General features: G+C 45.1%; 1 protein-coding gene across 2 annotated transcripts in view; it reads right to left on the reverse strand.

Moving 5' to 3' along the window:
• The window catches only part of LCA5 (lebercilin LCA5), a 64,461-nt gene extending 45,587 nt beyond the window's left edge, over nucleotides 1-18,874 (reverse strand). Inside the window, exon 1 of one of the 2 annotated variants that reach the window (XM_068281528.1) lies at nucleotides 18,650-18,874. The gene's annotated coding sequence lies outside the window, so the exon portion shown is untranslated. Of the gene's footprint in view, nucleotides 1-3,081; nucleotides 3,233-18,649 lie in introns of those variants that run through there. The other variant, XM_068281529.1, reaches the window with a different exon arrangement.
• Between the last annotated feature and the right edge of the window lie 292 nt (nucleotides 18,875-19,166).

Raw genomic sequence — 19,166 nt, forward strand, 5'->3', positions numbered from 1 at the left:
TCCCACAAGAAGCTCTGAGTACCGCAGTACTCTGGGCAAACTGCCACAATGTAACAATGTTCACAGACAGGAATTAGCTGTTTACAGCTGTCTCTTAACAGCCAAAACAGCTAGAAGCAGCTACATAACCTGCCCACAGTAAAAATGTCACCATGTAATAAATGTCAGAATGTAAATCGGGGAGAGGAAATATTTTACAATGAGCAAACACTGACTAAATCATTTATACATAATTATTGTAAAAATGAAGTACTTTTTTTACTACATTATTTTCACTGGAGTTCCTCTTTAAGGTCACAGACTTGAGTTCCCAATAGAGACTAAAGCATGAATTAACAAATCTGTAGGCCACAATTAAGAAAACATACAGTAGGAGGTGTGTATTATTAATCACTATATCTGCACATACAATCAGCTCATTAGGTTTAGCATTAAAGAAAATCTTTACTTAAAGATTAACTGTCTTCTTGCACCAAAAACTATTACAGTATTTATTTGTCCCCAAAGAGCATCAAGAACTAAACTGGACCTCTCACCATGGATTTCTGGATCATCATCTCCTACTCAAAGAAGTTATATGAAAGAAAGGAAGGCCGGCCCCTGAAAATCAGTCTACTAATATATAATAGCAGAGCAAGAAAAACTGGCAACTTAGCAATGTATTTGGAAAGATCTGGGAGCTAGTCTACTTTAGGGCAGGGTTTCTCAAGACGCGGTACGCGTACCCCTGGGGGTACGCGAGACTACTGCCGGGGGTACGCCTGCCATCCCTGCAGCCACAGACCTCCGATCATCGCTGCCTGCTGTCCCCGCTGCCTCCGCGCTACAGAAGCAATGATCACTACACTTCAGATCAATGGGACAGTGAAGGCGCATGGTCCCTGCGCACAGTGCTGCAAATGCCGAAGTGATGTTATTAGTCACTTCCGCATTTGAAGTACAGCCATCAGCCGCGCGGGGACCATGCACCTTCACTGTCCTGTTGATCTGAAGTGTAATGATCATTGCTACTGTAACGCGGAGGCAGCTGGAACAGCAGGCAACACTGATCGGAGATCTGAGGCTGCGATGGGAAGGCAGCTGGGATGATCGGCACTGGACAGGTCTGTAACAGGGACGGGTGAGAGGCCGCTCATACTGCGGGGACCACTTGGGGGACCACTTATTGGTAAACTGGGGGGGGGCTGCTTATAATGAGGGCACTACTGACTACTTAAACTGGTGGGGCTGCCTATACCGAGGACACCACTCACTACCTAAACTGGGAGGGGGGGGGCACGTCTGTACTGGGGGGACCTCACAACCAGGGCACAAGAGGTGACAGGGAAACAAGAGGAGGTCCCTCATCACCCATCACCCTCTGCCAGCACCCTCACCTGTCTCTCCCACCCTTCACCCTCTGCCAGCTTCAGCCAGCAACCTCACCTGTCTCTCCCACCCTTCACCCCCTACCAGCTTCAGTTAGCACCCTCACCTGTCTCTTCCACCCTTCACCCTCTACCAGCTTCAGTTAGCACCCTTACCTGTCTCTCCCACCCTTCACCCTCTATCAGCTTCAGCCAGCACCCTCACCTGTCTCTCCCACCCTTCACCCTCTACCAGCTTCAGTTAGCACCCTCACCTGTCTCCCCCACCCTTTAGCCTCTGCCAGCTTCAGCCAGCACCCTCACCTGTCTCTCCCACCCTCTGCCAGCTTCAGCCAGCACCCTCACCTGTCTTTCCCACCCTTCACCCTCTACCAGCTTCAGTTAGCATCCTCACCTGTCTCTCCCACCCTTCACCCTCTGCCAGCTTCAGCCAGCACCCTCACCTGTCTCTCCCACCTTTCACCCTCTGCCAGCCACTGAAAGCACCCTCTCCAGTCCCTCACCACCCATCACTCTCTGCCAGCCTCAGCCAGCACCCTCACCTGTCCCTCAACAGTTTCTCCCCACCCAGCACCCTCATCTGTCTCTCCCCATCCAGCACCCTCATTCTCCGTGTGTGTGTGTGTGTGTGTGCGTGTGCGCGCGTGCGCCCGCTCACTCGCCAGGGGGTACTTTGTAGAGATGCAGTAGCAATAAGGGGTACTTGGCTTAAAAAAGTTGAGAAACACTGCTTTAGGGGACCCACCGCAAATCCCCATAGAGAATTTGAGCTGTGCTGAAAACGGAAAGAATTTCCGCTTTCAGCTCGTACAAAACCCCTCAAGTCATATATGTACGGATAGCTGAGAATCGGTGGCACTTTCGGTGAGAAAAACACGAAACTCACTCTGTACGAAGTGCCGAACGGCCGCAATCGCGGCTCCGTCGGCCATCTTACTTCTGTGCTGGTAATATTTTTCTCTCTCCTCATTGGAGGGATTGTTAGCTGGGGGCGTGCCAGAACAAAACCAGCAGCTACAGGCTACAGTTCTCGGCCAGGCACTGGCAGGTAGTTGCCATGCTGTGGATGTATGGACACTGCAGCCCGCTGCTCATTGTGGCTCTCACTATTCGTGTCAGTTCTCATATAACTATGCTGCTGACAGTGTAGGATTGTTATATTGCTTTATGTAAACAAGTATATCCAGCTCGGGGAATAGTCTACTTTAGGGGACCCACCTTAGACAAATTTACCTCAGTGATATACCATTACAAAGCTCAGAAACAGTTTGTGGACTAACCAATGGGAGCTAGTCTACATTTAGTCACGCCCCCCCCCCCAGCATTTCTCCAATCAGGATTAAGCACACATCAGAGCAAATGGCTGCTACAAACGGAAGCGCAGCGTTTCGGGGCTATATATTTCTCCACTATGTATCACAGCCTGAAAAGGTTAAGATATTTTGATAGAGGAGATCCCGAGCTTTCTAACGATCTAGCACATGTGGGGGTAGTGGCTGCGGGAAGGCGGACATTCATTGCAGTTTACACGGAGGTCAATTTGTCTATGGGGATTTGCGGTGGGTCCCCTAAAGTAGACTAGCTCCGAGATCTGTGCTACACTATTCACAAAAAGAAATATTGTAAAATGTTGCATGCACACCAGATCATTGCAACTTATTATCATGATATTAAGTGGGTAGATAAAAAAAACAAAGTTTTGTAAAAGTAATACCTTTTAATGGCTAACTGATAAAGATAAATTATTCAAGCTTTCTGAGATCTAGTCCCCTTCTTCAGGCATATTTCCAGATGAGAGCTGAAGTAAAACACTGATGCAGGTAAATAGTAAACACTAAGATGACAGTTGTGCTGGTCACTGTTTAGCAGTTAGATGTCAGGTGATCCGCAGGCTGGAGCCAGTGTGCTCATGCAAGCATACATGAAATACAGCAGGTTTCTGAAGATCATGGGGCCAAGTCAATCATGTTGTTTGGCTAACAGTACAGAAACGATTTTGCTACCATTATCATATTTAAATCATATTACCAAATAATAATAAAAAAAAAGATTGGTACATAGTTGCTCCAGACAAATGTATCTTTTTGGATACTTGCTAAAGCCCCAAAATAATATTAAATATGCATTCGGATCATCTAAAACCTTTTATTCAGGTATGCTAAAAGTGCATGTCTCACAATCCATCATATATTTTGCTTTGTCATTACATGGAATATTGCAAAAAGAAGCTAGTGCCTTGTCCTGAGAGGAAGGAAATTGTAACAGACCTTTCATAAATAGGTAGGATCAGGCTATAGTACATTGCTATCTAGGTACACAGATAAGATCCATGCCTGAAAGGCCCTGTACATCCCACAAACAGCTAGCAAAGCCGATAGCTATGAAAAAAGGCCTGTAGAATTGTAGTTGAGCACTGTGAACTAGCCCTTAAAGAAAACCCAAGATGGGTTCCAACCAGAGCCCAGGGGGGCATCAGTATAGCAACAGAGGCTGGGCAGTATATGCAGATCGTGCCTCTGTGTGCAATTAGCATTCTAAGAACCCACCTTGGGTTCTCTTTAAAAGGACACTTAGAAAAACTCTGAAGCCTCTTAAAAATTGTGTTTTTTTTATTTATTTTTTTAAACAATCCTGCTTAATACTTTAGCCCTACCTAAACCGCCGCATTCCCGTGGCTGTAAACTATCTAAACCTCCACCACCCCCCCCCCCCAACCCGCCCTCCCTCAAAATCCACGACTTTCTTGGTCATGGATTTTGCTGCCCCTGTGCGCTTCCGTGTGAGGCAGGGCTATGAACCACAGCCCTGCCTCACACGTGTCTGTCAGCGGCGGATCTCCGTCTCTCCCCGCCCCTCTCTGTGAAGGAAGACAGAGGGGCGGGGGAGAGGCGACGATATGCGCTGACAGACACATGTGAGGCAGGGCTGCGGCTCATACCCCTGCCTCACACGGAAGCGCAGCCCAGATCACCCCCGGGGAGTTGGGGCCAATTAGGTAGGACTAAAGCATAAGTATTAAGCAGGATTATTTAAAATCCATTTTTTTTTTCTTTTTTTTTTTAAAGAGGCTTCAGAGTCTCTTTAAGCCTTGTTCACATAGTCCGTCCCCGTTGGGCTTTTTTTTGAGGAGTCTTTTTTTTTATGATTCCCGGGGCTTGGATGGGCGATTCGTTTTTGTGCTTAGCGGTTTAAACATTTTTTCCGAGCGGTTTTGTAATTCCCTCCCTGACGCGAGTTAAGAAGTGAACTCTTTGACAATGTATTTATTCTTAAAAACACAAATGCAATCGCTACACAAAGTGATTTTGTGAGCGTTTTGCGTTTCTCCTATACTTTCCATTGAGACGGAACCGCCTCAAAAAATGGTACAGGCACTGCTTTAATGAACGGACAGTGCACAACCAGCGCTATGAACCTTCTCATAGACATTCATTGTTCACATGGTCGGGGGGGGGGGCATTTTAATAAAACCGCACGCGGACGAAAAAATGCCGAAAACGCCTGCAGTGTGAATAAGCCCTTAAGAAGAGGGAAGCCTCTAGATCCTGCAGACACTTCCCATGCCCTTCTCGCTCCTATCACTTGTGGCCCGGGACCCTCCTTTACATGCACAAGCATGGCTGCTCCTGCACAGTAGCTGCTTGTGTACAAGTGGCTCCGGCTTACTGCATATCCATGGCTGTACTCGCGCAGGCACAGTATGACTGCACTCTCGGAAGAAGAGTAGCGAAGACATGATCAGAGATTGTTGGAATTATTTTGGGGGGCTCTATTACAGCAATGTGGGGGCCAAGCAGCCATAGGAAGCCTCTGCAGGATCCACAGGCTTCTCTCCCTAGGCAAGTATCTGTTTTTTCCTATAGCTTTGTTTTGGGTACACGTTAAAGAAAAAGTAATAAAGAAAAATACACACATTAATGTACTTACCTACAGAGAGGGATCATCCAGAGGCTCCCCCTCCATCCCAGAGTTGGGACCCCCTAAAGTTCATGGTCGTGCTCCCATACAAGGATAAGTGTGGCCACACTACACTGGCCAGCCTGCGCAATAGCATGGAACAGCAGTTCGGCAGAAAAAAAAAACGAACATGTTCAGCTCCGTGCTAGCACGCAGGTGTGAGCCGTCTGCGGGGTTCACAGTGCAGCCGAGCTGCGTCTAAAACTCCTTGTTGATGGGCTTGCGGGGATCTTGGCACCGCACTATTTAGATATGTGCAGATGCATGTTCCAAACTGCACATGTGGAAAGATATGTGCTTGTCAATGCTTTGTGCCACTCAAAGGAACTTCTGTGAGGGCTCGTTTCCACTATCGTGAATCCGCATGCGTCCAACGCATGCGGATTCGCACATGTAATGCAAGTGGATGGGCCTGTTTTCACTGTAGCGTTGTTGAGGTGCGTTTTTTTCAGCGGTGAAAAAACGCACAAAAGAGCCGCAGAATTTGTCTGCGAGTGGAATGCATGCAAATCGCATGCAATGTATTTAATAGGGAAATCGCATGCGATTTCCCCATGCGTTTTTTGCCGCAAATTCGCATGCAAATTCGCATAGGTACCAATGTAAATTCACACAGGCAGTGTGAAAAAAAACAAAATCGCATATACCCTCACCTATGCGAATTCAAAAAACGCATGGGGAATCACATCCGCATGCGATTTCATCAGCGGTGGAATCCAGGCAATTCCGCACCGCAATAGTGGAAACGAGCCCTGAAAGTATTTGAATGAAGGATTGCAGCAAATACTTAAAGGATACCCCGATTCCTGAAAATGTCTCTCCCGCCAAGTACAATACGCTTGCTGCACTGCAATGCACCACCTATAGCGACATTCACAGTGCGGCGGATGCAATGCAGTATATTGGTGTGCGGCATCGTAATGCACTGCATGCAGTGTGTTACCAAAAAACGCGCACATTAGCAGTGATGTTGAAGCATACTTTTGATTGACTGTATACTTTACTGTATGCGAAGAAATATATGGATAACATGCAGTGCTGTTTTAACAATCCATTGCATTCCTACTGTCACAGGGAACCCAACAGCTACTGTGAACCTAGCCTAATACGTGATCTATATTGGCTTCACTGGCCATGTTATTTACGCAAGAGGCTCCCAGGCATTGCATCAATAATGGAGGGTTGATGTGGGACTAGAGCATGTACAGTAGTGCCTAGGGCTGCACGGCGCTGCGGGGACGCGGTACCAGCGCTGCAGACATCGGAGGACGGCGGCGTGGGAGCGATCCAAGCTGATATGGCTGGAGGAAGCCCCAGGTATGTATCTTTTTTTGGGAGGGGGAGGTACACTTTAAAGTTACTTTTATTCAACCAGCAAGTCATTTTTTGATGGTAAATGACAAAGGTGTCTCCCAAAAGATAATAAAACGATGTACAAGAGGCATTCTAGTGGGGCAAAAAAAACAAAAAAACATTTCTCAGTTTTTATTTACATTTGAGTAAAAAGTGTCTAATCCAAAATTATTCATACCCTTCACAAACTGTCACAGTCTATGGGAAAATCCAAAGTTGTATATCATTCCAAATAGTTCAAGCTGTTCTAAAACATCCTAATTACCTTGATTAATTGGGAACAGTTGGTTTAACCACCCTGGCGTTCTATTAAGATCGCCAGGGCGGCTGCGGGAGGGTTTTTTTTAAATTAAAAAAAAACTATTTCATGCAGCCAACTGAAAGTTGGCTGCATGAAAGCCCACTAGAGGGCGCTCCGGAGGCGTTCTTCCGATCGCCTCCGGCGCCCAGAATAAACAAGGAAGGCCGCAATGAGCGGCCTTCCTTGTTTTGCTTAGATCGTCGCCATAGCGACGAGCGGAGTGACGTCATGGACGTCAGCCGCCTCCGATCCAGCCCTTAGCGCTGGCCGGAACTTTTTGTTCCGGCTACGCTGGGCTCAGGCGGCTGGGGGGACCCTCTTTCGCCGCTGCTCGCGGCGAATCGCCGCAGAGCGGCGGCGATCGGGCAGCACACGCGGCTGGCAAAGTGCCGGCTGCGTGTGCTGCTCTTTATTTGAACAAAATCGGCCCAGCAGGGCCTGAGCGGCAGCCATCGGCGGTGATGGACGAGCTGAGCTCGTCCATACCGCTAAGATGGTTAATCAACTCAACAGGTGAAAAAAAGCAGCTCTCTGCAGTTGATTTGTGGACAGTCATGGCTAAAGGCTCATACACACATCAGACTATAGTCTTTGGAAAATGAAAGATCACAGACCAATCTTACCACCCTTCATGTAGTATGAGAGCCATACTCTACACAGTCTATTCTATGGAGCTGAACTCCACATCAGAAAAAAAACTTTGCAAGATGTTGCACACACAGATGCTGTACAGACACAAAAGATCAGTATCTGCAAAAGATCTGTTTCTGCCAAAAATCCATTCCTGCAAATTGCAATGATAGTCTATGAGATCTGCAGATCATCATACACACATGATTTAACTGACATTCATCTGCAGATCAAGCAATCATCCGCAGATCTGAAAATCCATCCTGGTGGATCTGATCTGCAGATGAATGTCAGTTAAATCATGTGTGTATGATGATCTGCAGATCTCATAGACTAGCATTGCAATTTGCAGGAATGGATTTTTGGCAGAAACAGATCTTTTGCAGATACTGATCTTTTGTGTCTGTACAGCATCTGTGTGTGCAGCATCTTGCAAAGATTTTTTTCTGATGTGGAGTTCAGCTCCATAGAAAAGACTGTGTAGAGTATGGCTCTCATACTACATGAAGGGTGGTAAGATTGGTCTGTGATCTTTCATTTTCAAAAGACTATGGTCTGATGTGTGTATGTGGCCTAAGACAAAGGAGCTCAGTGAGGGTCTGCAGCTGTGTATTGTGGCTGCTCACACGTCAGGAAAGGGCTACAATAATCAGCGCTGTGTAATATGTTGGCGCTTTATAAATTAAATAAATAATAATAATAATAATAATAATACAAGGCCATTTCTAAATGTTTTCAAGTTCAAATGGCTACAGTGCAAAGTTATATTAAAAAAATAAGATGTTCCACACTGTAGAAAATCTCAGAAGACGTGGTCAGAAGCCAAAAGGTGACACCCGTGCTGGCTGGGAGGATAGTGAGAGAGATGAAAAAGAATCCAAGGATCACTACCAAGGCCATCCCAGTAAATCTGGGCTCTGCTGGTGGCAATGTCTCAAGGCAGACAATCCAACGGACACTGCACACAGCTGGGTTCCATGGACGCAGACCAAGAAGGACGCCACTTCACCAGATAAGGCACACAGAAGCTTGCTTAGCCTTTGCAAATGCTCATCTGGACAAAAAAGAAGAAGACTTCTGATCTTCTGTGTTATGGTCAGATAAAACAAAAATTGTTTGGTCACAATGTTTCCTTCATTTGATGTAAAAGAGGAGAAGTGGAGAAGCATTCAACCCAAAGAACACCTTCCCCACTGCCAAACAGCAGAAAATTGAATACTTACCTAACGGTAATTTTCCTTTCCCGATGCATCCATGGCAGCACTACGGGTATTGGCCCCACCCCCAATACCTCACAGGACAATTAAACTATAAAAAAGTGTAACTGACCCTCCCCTTCGTGTCTTGTAACTAGTACTTCACCGAACAATGGGTGGGTCCCTCGTGCTGCCATGGATGCATCGGGAAAGGAAAATTACAGTTAGGTAAGTATTCAATTTTCCGCTTTTCCTATGCCTCCATGGCAGCACTACGGGACTTAACTAGAACAAAAAAAGACGGGAGGGCAACTGGAGCAGGTAAAAGTAGATTACAACTTTAATTATTCACTTTCAAATAACAGAAGATGAAACACTGGAAGATAAGACTGCTCTTCCAAATTCCAGACTAGTTAAAGTAGACGTATCAACTTGATAGTGTTTAATGAAAGTATTAATAGTACTCCAATTGGCTGCTTGGCATATTTTTGCTGCGGAGACGTTGGCATGCGCTGCCCATGATGCTGCAACTCCCCTGGTTGAGTGTGCGTTGATCTCTATTGGTGGTTCCTTATTTTTTGATTTATAAGCATCTCGGATGGTTCTGGTGAGCCAGGCGGCTATGGTCCTTGAAGAAGCTGCCTCCCATTTGCGGTACCCTGCCGGGACTATGAAGAGTCTATCTGACTTTCTAATCTCTTCCGTAGACTTGATATAATCCCTCAGTGCTCTTGCCACATCTAGGGGGTGAAGCATTATGGAATATTCTTGGTTGAAGACAGGTAATGACCATTTCTGGTTGATATGTAGAAAAGTTGGGACTTTCGGTAGAAATCCTTGAACTGGTCTTATTTGAACTCTGTCTTGAAAAAAACGTTAGATAAGGCTCTTTGTGACTCAAGGCGTGCAGTTCTGACACCCTTCTGGCCGATGTTATTGCTACGAGGAAGACTACTTTCAAAGTTTTGAACCATAGGGGGCATTCCTGGATAGGTTCAAAGGGAGTTCCTGATAAGTATTCTAGGACTAATGGGAGGTCCCATTTTGGAAATATAGATCTTAAAGGGTGGACATAACCTCATTACTCCAGCCACAAATTGTTTAATTAAAGGGTCAAAGGCCCACTTATGACCTGAAAGGGCAAAAATTGCAGGGATTTGTACCTTAATGGAGTGGAACGAGAGTCCTTTATCTACGCCTGTCTGTAGAAATGATAGAACTTGATGGACCGGAGGTTGCACTGGATCAAACTCTTTAGTAGCTGCGAATTCTAAGAAGACTTTCCAAATCCGGTGGCAAGTTTGATTAGTAGTCGACTTTCTTGAATTTAGTAGAGTGGCAATCACTGATTCAGAACACCCTAAATTCTGTAGTCTCCTCCTCTCAACTTCCATGCCTTCAGTTTGAGGCGAGAGGGATTGGGGTGCAGTACCGGACCTTGAGATAGTAATGTTCTGGTGACTGGGATCGATAACGGTTGGTCCATCGCCATCTGATGAGTCATAGCAAACCAAGGCCTTTTGGGCCACCAAGGTAAGACTGCTATTAATGTCACCGATTCCGATCTTAACCTTCTCAGCAGTCTGAGAATTAGAGGTATCGGGGGAAAGACGTATCCCGTTTGAAACTTCCATTGAGCTGTCAGAGCATCGCATGCTTCTGCTTCTTTTTCCGGATAACGGCTCATGTATCTGTGACATTTCCGGTTTGCTTTGGTAGCCATCAAGTCTATTTCTGGAACCTGCCAGTGTGTACAGATCTTCCTGAACGCAGACTCTTCCAATTCCCATTCGTTGTTGGAAAGTTCCGTTCTGCTGAGATAGTCCGATACTATATTCATGCATCCTGGGATGTAGACCGCCGTTAAAGATTCCACCAATGGCATTGCCAATGTGAAGATTAATTTCGCTTCCTCCATGAGCGACTGACTGTGTGACCCACCCTGATTCTGGATGTAGGCCACCGCTGTCTTGTTGTCCATTTTCAACAGAACTGGTTCCCCCACTATCAGGCTCTGAAAATGACGGAGTGCGCAGAAGGCTGCTCTCATCTCTAACTTGTTGGCAGGCCAGGTCTTCATAAATGTGGCCCAGGTCCCCTGTATGACCTGAGTACCACAAACTGCTCCCCAACCTTTCTTGCTGGCATCCGTGTTGATCACGAATGGTTGTTTCGGATGTAATGGGATACTCCTTTCCAGGTTTGTGGTTTTCATCCACCAGTGAAGTTGCTTCTTCATCAGGGGAGTCAGCAGTATCGTCTGATACAAGTCCTCTCCGTTCCATTGGGCTAGAAATCCGACCTGTAGGAATCTGAGGTGCCAGTGGGTCCATGGTATCATCGGTATCGTGGAAGACATGGTGCCCAGCACTTGTAGACAGAATCTTGCCTGAGCCTGTGATGAAAGTAGTAATTGAAGAATTCTTTCTTGTATAATCGGAATCTTCTCTTGGGGAAGACAAACTTCGTTGGTTTTTGTTTTGAATCTGGCTCCCAGATATATTAAATCTTGTGTTGGCTGGAGATGACTTTTGGTGTAGTTTATTAACCATCCAAAACTTGTTAGCATACGTACAAGAATGTCTCTGTGCGCTAGACACTCCTCGGCTGAATCCGCCAACAACAGTACATCGTCCAGATAGTGATGTGTTCGGATGTTCTGAAGTCTCACAAGAGCTATTATTTCTAGAAGCAATTTTGAGAAAGTCCTGGGGGCTGTACATATGCCGAAAGGCAGACATACAAATTGGAAGTGTGAATTTCCCACCGAGAACCTGAGGCACTTTTGCATATTTTGTTGTATCGGAACGTGCAGATACGCGTCCTCCAAGTCGATGGAAAGCATGAAATCGTGAGGTTTCACTGACATAATTATGGTATTTAATGATTCCATCTTGAATTTTTCTAGAGTGATGTATGAATTCAGGTTCTTTAGGTCTAGAACCGGGCGGAGATCGCCCGTCTTTTTCTGAACGAAGAAGAGCCTGGAGTAGAAGCCCTGATACCTTTCCAAAGGGGGAATTGAGACTATAGCTTGCTTGTTCAGCAGATCCTGCAAGTATTTTTCCAGTATGTCTCTTCTCTCCTGAGAGATCGGAATATTTGTTGGTATAAAGTGGTCTTTTGGTGGGGTTTCTTTGAATGTCCAAAAGTGACCCGAGGTTACTGTTCTTCGGATCCAGGGTGACTTTATATGTGGTCTACATGTGTTGCTGAAATTCTTCAGTCTGTCCCCTACCGGGCTCTTTTGGACAGGCGTTTTGTCAAAAGGACTTCTTGTTATTTTGAGAGGGCTGCGTGGTCCTCTGCTTTGACATTTTATTGCCGGTAGCTTGTGAAGATTGCCAGTTGTTACGGAAATTACGTCCTGGACGATAGGACCTGGCGTTTCTATATCTTGAGCTTTGAGCTCTTTCTTGTGCAGGGTTATATTGCTTCTTGGGACGTCTGTCCTGTGGCAGCAGGCCCGACTTTCCGCCGGTAACTCTGGTAATAGCTTCCTCTAGTTTCTCTCCAAAAAGTGCCTTCCCATCATATGGGATTTTGCACCATAACTGGCGTGAAGTAGGATCGGCCGACCAGGATTTTAACCATAAGGCTCTTTTCCCTGTGACTGAATACAGCATGGACCTTGCTGTGCCTCGGACCACATCAATGGCTGCCTCGCCGACAAAGTCTGCAGAAACTTTAAGATCTTCTAGTTTCAAAATTAGCTCATCCTTGCCCATATCGTCTAAGATACCTTGTTCAATCTTATCAACCCAGACTAATAGCCTTCCCTACTGCTGTCAGGGCTATGGCTGGTCTGCAAGCGCCCCCGGCTGACGTATATATCTTCTTGTAGTCTTGATCCATTTTCCGGTCTAGGGAATTAATAAAGGTAACGGAATCTTCAATGGGCAAGGTTACGTGTTTCGCTAGTCTAGTAACGGCTGCGTCCACAGTTGGGGCGGTATCCAGTAGTTTTGTCTGAGCTTGCGGCAGTGGGTATAGTTTTGTGAGTCTGTTGCCTAGGTGGGGTTTTTGCTCTACCTTCTGCCACTCTTCCTGTATGATGTTCATTATTTCTTCCATAACAGGGAAGGCCAGCTTTGTTTTATTTAGATGTTTGTAATAAGTTTTGCCTTCTTTTTGGCCGCCTCCTCCTCCTCTTCGTCTTCCCACTCAAGAGCCTCTCTTACCGCTTTGATAAACGGTTCCACAAGAGTAAAGTCGAACCCCACATCTATGTCGTCCAGGGCAGTTTTACCTGCCGAAGTAGAGGGTTGATCTTGCAAAGGAGGAGCCGGCAGGCTAGAGATGTAATTGCTAACTGATTCTTGAACAGCTTTTTGTATGATATTTGTAACGTTAATTGGATCCGCTGCCGGTTCTTTGCCGATTTCCTGAAAACACTTGGCACACACCATTTTCCCCGGCATAACTGGGTTCCCACATGCCCAGCAAAGTTTTTCTTTCCTTCGATATTCCGGTGATCGGGATCTTGATCTATTCTTTGACCTATAGTGTGGTGATCTGCTTCTTGAGCGTCTTCGATAATAATCCCGGGAGGCAGAGCGATAAGATCTCTCATTCCTTCTCCACGTCGGGCTGAAACACAGCAAGGATACTGTATAAGCACTCCAGACTATATGTGATCTACAACACTTACCTCCCACCTCCTTACCATGATAAAGATCGCTGGTCTGTGAAGGGCAGTGAGGCATCCATAGAGGCGACGAAAGACAGCCACACGCTAGAAAGGAGGGATAGGATATTACACACATATACATATATATATATACATATATATATATATATATATATATATATATATATATATATATATATATACATATATATATATACATATATATATATATATATATATATATATATATATATATATATATATATACATATATATATATATATATATATATATATATATATATATATATATATATATATATATATATATATATATATATATATATATATATATATATATATATATATATATATATATATATATATATATATATATATATATATATATATATATACACATATATATATATATATATATATATATACATATACATATATATATATACATATACACATATACACATATATATATACATATACACATATACACATATACACATATATATACACATATACACATATACACATATATATATATATATATATATATATATATATATATATATATATATATATATATATATATATATATATATATATATATATATATATATATATATATATATATATATATATATATATATATATATATATATATATATGCTAATAAAAAGTAGCAGTAAGGGGTGAACCGTATTGCAGAGCCTAGTACCTGTAATATTATACTCTGTATTGCTTGCCAAACAAAACACCCCCGTCCGGAGCGCCAGTGCACACGTCCAGCCTGGCCCCAGTCTGAAGCAAAACTGACAGCCGTGTTTGCTTCTCTCCAGCGCTTTAAATAGCGCCGCCGCCGCCGTAAGCCACGCCCCCTCTGACACTCTGCTACGTTCCACTGCAACTCTCCAATAGGAGATCACCGCTAGGAGGAAGTGGTAGTGCGGCCATACCGGATCCTGTGTGTGGAACGCAAAGAGGGCGCTCTGGAGCGCACGCTGATCCGACATGAAAGAGAAAGGGAGGAAGGATGCCCACGCCAGCCACCCGAATCGAGCGGCATATAGAAGCAGATGCTGTCCGTCATCCAGGTACACACTTTAGTGCTAGGGTTATAGTAGCAAAAAAACGGACCCCCAAGGCCAGCAGAACGGGGTCCCCACCAGCCAGTCTGTTTTACAGACCTTGTGAGGTGGCAACGCAGCAGGGGAGGCAGCCTGCGCGGTAGGCCACCTGATGCAGCCGGTAAGGAGGAAAAAATAAATAAATAAAGTAATCTGCAGGAATCTCCTGCGACAGTCCTGTGAGGTGAAGGACAGGAAAAAAGACACGAAGGGGAGGGTCAGTTACACTTTTATAGTTAATTGTCCTGTGGGGTATTGGGGGTGGGGCCAATACCCGTAGTGCTGCCATGGAGGGATAGGGAAATGGTGTTGGGAACCTAATGCTTTGGGAGTGTTTTTCAGCCAATGCACCAGGGAACCTAATAACAGTAAACAGCTCCATGAAAACAAAGCAATACATGGAGGCAGTCTGCAGAGAAACTTGGCCTTGGGCACCAGTGGACATTTCAGCATGACAATGACCTCGATTCATAAACAGCAGTGCGATAAAAAAAATCTTGTCGGGAAAATACCGCACTCTGTATTTTCCCGGTCTGTGTGCTAATTCATAAAGATTTCCCCAGCTGCCCTTGGAGGTCGGTAAATTACCGCAGCCCATTGAGCGGTAGAGTACAGCAGTGTCTCGATTCTCTCTTTGCCCTGCAGAAATGAATCACACAGACGGCTCTTTCCACTGATGACTCAGACAGATGAGTCACACAGTCTTTCCCTGCCTGCTCAAATGATTCACACAGAGGGCTCTCTGGCTCTCTCCACTGATGACTCAAACAGACTTCGGCTCTCTGCACTTTTGCATTCATCAGAGCTGTCAGAAACATGTTATCGCCTCACTAGAGGTGTCGGTAACTACCGCCAGGCTTACCGCTTGTTGAAAGCTTTATGAATTGACATTTGCTGACAATTTACTGACATGTGTTGTGGGTATCTGCAGCCAAGTCGGTAATTTATCTCCCTGGTCGGTAATGTCAGCTTTTCATGCGGTAACAGCCTTTATGAATTGACATTTTGCTAAATGGTCGGTAAAGTCTGCTGTTTTCAGCATTACCGCATGAGGTAATACTTTATGAATTGAGGCCAATGACTTAAAACACACAGCAAAAGTGGTGAAGAAATGGTTAGCAGACTTACAACATTAACGTTTTGGAGTGGTCCAGCCAGGTCCTGACTTGAATCAAATTGAGAATCTATGGAGGGAGCTAAAGAACAGGGTGATGGCAAGAAGATCCCCCAACCTGGAAGATTTGGAGCTCATTGCAAGATGAATGGGCAAAAATACCTGTGGAGACTTGCAAAAAGCTGGTCTGCAATTATAGGAAGTGTTTGATTGCTGTTATAAAAAGATGAGTGACAGCGCTCCTCTCCTGTAGCTCAATTCAATACCTGCAAACAATTAAAACATGCTCCACATAGTGCATTACTGTATATATACACAGAATCTCGTTACTCCCAGTGACAATAAGTGCAGCACACATGATCATTCAGTGCTAAAACCACAAATCCACCTTCCCAGTATATTAGCCGCTCACCGGATAAAATCCACCTCACATCCAGGTGGGTCTAGCGTTTTTGTGATCAACCAATGACTAGGCTCTTAGGCTCGTTCCTTCCAGATAATAAAGCTTTAATCCAGATTCATATAAAACACAAGCAGATAAAAATACTCATAGAGTAACTTGATACGCGTAGGGCGGAGTCAGGTGCGACTGACGTCACTAGGTGCGGAAACATTCGCCGGCTGGCCGGGATCTAAAATTGTAAACTAGCGGATACACCACGGTGGAGGAGCGGGACGCCGACGCCACACGAGGGATAACCGCTGGGTTAATCAACCCGATAAGCGCGACACTCACCAGGATTGAGTAAGTGCGCTGTATAGCGCAGGCTGCATATTTTGTTTTTATCAAGTTACGCTAGGAGTATTTTTATCTGCTTGTGTTTTATATGAATCTAGATTAAAGCTTTATTATCTGGAAGGAACGAGCCCAAGAGCCTAGTCATTGGTTGATCACAAAAACGCTAGACCCACCTGGATGTGAGGTGGATTTTATCCGGTGAGCAGCTAATATACTGGGAAGGTGGATTTGTGGTTTTAGCACTGAATGATCACGTGTGCTGCACTTATTGTCACTGGGAGTAACGAGATTCTGTGTATATATACAGTAATGCACTATGTGGAGCATGTTTTAATTTTTTGCAGGTATTGAATTGAGCTACAGGAGAGGAGCGCTGTCACTCATCTTTTTATGAACTTTGCTGAACTCATTGATAGCGAACACTCTAACTGAGATTAGTTTAGGACATTTGTATTGACTATTTCGGGCAGGCGCAGTTTGCTTGTTAAGGTGATTGCTGTTATAGCCAATAAAGGCTTTTATATCAATTATTAAGAAGGGTATGAATAATTTTTGACTGGACAATTTTTGCTCAAATGTAAATAAAACCTGAAAAATGTTTTTTCCCACAATAATGCCTCTTGTACAGAGTCTTATCTTTTGGGAGACACCTATGTAATTTCCCGTCAAAACATTACTTGCTGGTTAAATAAAAGTAAGTCAAAATTTGCCAGGGGTATGAATAATTATGGGCAGCACTGTAGGTGTAAGCATCATTAGACACCTGATGGTATAGCCAGGTAATATGTTTATTATGGTTAAGGCCCCCTGCAGGCCCCCATGTAATTAACACATCTGGAAGGGCTGGGGATGGGGGGTTGCAGCCTGGATAGTTGTCCTGGATAATAGCCCCGATATATTATTTGGTTTCCTACAATGTTTGCCTATGACTATGGTAGGTATTAGATTGTGAGCTCCTCTAAGGACAGTCAGTAACATGACTAAGTACTCTGTGACCTGTTGCAGAACATTTCAGTGCTATATAAATACATAATAGTAATATGGTAGCAGATTAGATTAATACTATGGTGGGGATTAAGCTATGTACCCACATCTAGATTTTCCCGACGACTGGCGATTTTTTCATCAACGGGCAGTCAACAGTGTCGGACTGGGAGGTGGAAAAATTCAAGAAATCCACCTGATGGCCAAACAGCAGAAACCCTGTGTTATCACTCCCAATAGAAACCTGCAGCAAGTCTTCACTGTGAGCAGCAACACATGATTACTGCTGCTTGGCCAGCAAGTGGATTTCCTCAGCTTTACCCAGTCCAACACTGGTGGTCGTTTACACGACAGCGCGAGATGGGAACAGGCATGCAACCACACAAATGTTGCTTAGCACTGCGCCACAATAACATCCGTCACAGCGGATTAGATCGCTAAGATCATCTACAACTCCCACTCAAAGTACCACGATCGCTTGAAGTCTCGTTCGCTCCCAACGTGTAGCGTCGCGTGACGTTGTGCGTCAAGGGGACGTCGCAGGACCCGTCGGGTGGCGAGTATGGAGCTTTAGCTTGTGAGCTCCTCTGAGGACAGTCAGTGACATAACTATGTATTCTGTGAAGAGCTGTGGAAGATGTCAGCGCTATATAAATACATAATAATAATATAGTAGGACATCAGACTATGACCATAGCAGGACTAGATTGTGACCTCCTCTGAGGACAGTCAGTGACATGACTATGTACTCTGTAAAGTGATGCAGAAGATGTCAGTGATAGATAAATACATAATAATATGGTAGGACATTAGACTATGACTATGGTAGGATTAAGACTATGGGCTCATCTGACAGTCAGTGACATGATTACTTGGTGGTGCAGCACCAGGGTCCTCCAGACTATTTCCCAAGCTATATACTTCCTAGGAGGGAGATTCTGTAAGATGCATTCACTTTTTCTGTCTTTCTCCTCCACCAGTGTGTGTAGGCTGCTGTGCTCTTCCCTCTCCCTGTTGCTGCACTCGGACCTTCTCTGGACAGAGCTGGAAGGCGGGGCTGCACGCAGGGAAACACACAGCTACTGAGCTGTGACGGCGGAGCTCTCCCCTGAAATGCCGTCTAACTAGAGGGGAATCCGGGCAACAAAAATCCTCCCCTCCTCCCACCAGTAGCTGTCAACCAGTGAATGACATCAGTCACAACAAGGCAAACATGTGGGCCGCAGAACAGTCCTACCCCTTTCCGTGCTGTCCTGCTCGCCTGTGGAGAGTAATCCTCTCTGACGATGATAACTTCTGTACCGGCGGCGGCGCCTCCCACCCTCTCCGGCGTAACTAAGCTGGATGATCTGTGATGTGCCACAGGCTGCAATCTATTTAGACGCAGCTCCACGGTAACAGGGAACAGGAGGCGTCTACGGGCTCTGCCAGCCTCATCACTAATGGTTGTCCTGCGCACCACATGACCAGCACCAGGCAACAATCACAGCAACCACCAAGCTCATTGGAGGAATATAAAAACCCTTGTGATTAGCTCCAGCCTGCTCTCTGCTGGATGTTCCCCTGCCTACAGTGTACAGGCTGCTAGGATACCGGTGGCTGCGCCTTCTCATGCACAGAGTAGTCTGCACTTCAGCATTCTCCAGCAGCTGCATGGCCTCACATAAAAGAAAGGCTTCACTAATTCTCCTTCATATGTAGATGATATACACTTGGTATTTGCCCAAATCCTGATAAGTAACGTAACCGTGTGT

The sequence above is a fragment of the Hyperolius riggenbachi genome, chromosome 4, assembly GCF_040937935.1.
Source record: "Hyperolius riggenbachi isolate aHypRig1 chromosome 4, aHypRig1.pri, whole genome shotgun sequence".
Lineage (NCBI taxonomy): Eukaryota > Metazoa > Chordata > Amphibia > Anura > Hyperoliidae > Hyperolius > Hyperolius riggenbachi.